Consider the following 2,500-nt stretch of genomic DNA (forward strand, 5'->3'; position numbering starts at 1 on the left):
ACAACGGCTCGCTCATTAGCATCGCGTATGTACTTTAACTTTTTTTGGCTCGGCTTCTTTCGACGCCGATGCCGGCGACGCAGCACTCTCTCGCCCGCCAGCCACCGAGAAAAGGGTGCGCTCCGACCGGCCCCGCACCGCTCTTTCTTGGCTCATTCGAGTTTACTGTCTTTCGCTCTGACATGCCTTACCTAGGGTTAGGCTAGTATGCTTGCACGTTTGTACTTTAACTTTTTTCGGCTCGGCTTCTTTCGACGCCGATGCCGGCGACGCAGCACTCTCTCGCCCGCCAGCCACCGAGAAAAGGGTGCGCTCCGACCGGCCCCGCACCGCTCTTTCTTGGCTCATTCGAAATTACTGTCTTTCGCTCTGACATGCCTTACCTAGGGTTAGGTTAGTATGCTTGCACGTTTGTACTTTAACTTTTTTCGGCTCGGCTTCTTTCGACGCCGATGCCGGCGACGCAGCACTCTCTCGCCCGCCAGCCACCGAGAAAAGGGTGCGCTCCGACCGGCCCCGCACCGCTCTTTCTTGGCTCATTCGAAATTACTGTCTTTCGCTCTGACATGCCTTACCTAGGGTTAGGTTAGTATGCTTGCACGTTTGTACTTTAACTTTTTCCGGCTCGGCTTCTTTCGACGCCGATGCCGGCGACGCAGCACTCTCTCGCCCGCCAGCCACCGAGAAAAGGGTGCGCTCCGACCGGCCCCGCACCGCTCTTTCTTGGCTCATTCGAAATTACTGTCTTTCGCTCTGACATGCCTTACCTAGGGTTAGGTTAGTATGCTTGCACGTTTGTACTTTAACTTTTTCCGGCTCGGCTTCTTTCGACGCCGATGCCGGCGACGCAGAACTCTCTCGCCCGCCAGCCACCGAGAAAAGGGTGCGCTCCGACCGGCCCCGCACCGCTCTTTCTTGGCTCATTCGAAATTACTGTCTTTCGCTCTGACATGCCTTACCTAGGGTTAGGTTAGTATGCTTGCACGTTTGTACTTTAACTTTTTTCGGCTCGGCTTCTTTCGACGCCGATGCCGGCGACGCAGCACTCTCTCGCCCGCCAGCCACCGAGAAAAGGGTGCGCTCCGACCGGCCCCGCACCGCTCTTTCTTGGCTCATTCGAGTTTACTGTCTTTCGCTCTGACATGCCTTACCTAGGGTTAGGCTAGTATGCTTGCACGTTTGTACTTTAACTTTTTTCGGCTCGGCTTCTTTCGACGCCGATGCCGGCGACGCAGCACTCTCTCGCCCGCCAGCCACCGAGAAAAGAGTGCGCTCCGACCGGCCCCGCACCGCTCTTTCTTGGCTCATTCGAGTTTACTGTCTTTCGCTCTGACATGCCTTACCTAGGGTTAGGCTAGTATGCTTGCACGTTTGTACTTTAACTTTTTTCGGCTCGGCTTCTTTCGACGCCGATGCCGGCGACGCAGCACTCTCTCGCCCGCCAGCCACCGAGAAAAGGGTGCGCTCCGACCGGCCCCGCACCGCTCTTTCTTGGCTCATTCGAAATTACTGTCTTTCGCTCTGACATGCCTTACCTAGGGTTAGGCTAGTATGCTTGCACGTTTGTACTTTAACTTTTTTCGGCTCGGCTTCTTTCGACGCCGATGCCGGCGACGCAGCACTCTCTCGCCCGCCAGCCACCGAGAAAAGGGTGCGCTCCGACCGGCCCCGCACCGCTCTTTCTTGGCTCATTCGAGTTTACTGTCTTTCGCTCTGACATGCCTTACCTAGGGTTAGGCTAGTATGCTTGCACGTTTGTACTTTAACTTTTTTCGGCTCGGCTTCTTTCGACGCCGATGCCGGCGACGCAGCACTCTCTCGCCCGCCAGCCACCGAGAAAAGGGTGCGCTCCGACCGGCCCCGCACCGCTCTTTCTTGGCTCATTCGAAATTACTGTCTTTCGCTCTGACATGCCTTACCTAGGGTTAGGCTAGTATGCTTGCACGTTTGTACTTTAACTTTTTTCGGCTCGGCTTCTTTCGACGCCGATGCAGGCGACGCAGCACTCTCTCGCCCGCCAGCCACCGAGAAAAGGGTGCGCTCCGACCAGCCCCGCACCGCTCTTTCTTGGCTCATTCGAAATTACTGTCTTTCGCTCTGACATGCCTTACCTAGGGTTAGGTTAGTATGCTTGCACGTTTGTACTTTAACTTTTTCCGGCTCGGCTTCTTTCGACGCCGATGCCGGCGACGCAGCACTCTCTCGCTCGCCAGCCACCGAGAAAAGGGTGCGCTCCGACCGGCCCCGCACCGCTCTTTCTTGGCTCATTCGAAATTACTGTCTTTCGCTCTGACATGCCTTACCTAGGGTTAGGTTAGTATGCTTGCACGTTTGTACTTTAACTTTTTCCGGCTCGGCTTCTTTCGACGCCGATGCCGGCGACGCAGCACTCTCTCGCTCGCCAGCCACCGAGAAAAGGGTGCGCTCCGACCGGCCCCGCACCGCTCTTTCTTGGCTCATTCGAAATTACTGTCTTTCGCTCTGACATGCCTTACCTAGG

Source organism: Styela clava, chromosome 15 (genome assembly GCF_964204865.1).
Source record: "Styela clava chromosome 15, kaStyClav1.hap1.2, whole genome shotgun sequence".
Taxonomy (NCBI): Eukaryota; Metazoa; Chordata; class Ascidiacea; order Stolidobranchia; family Styelidae; genus Styela; species Styela clava.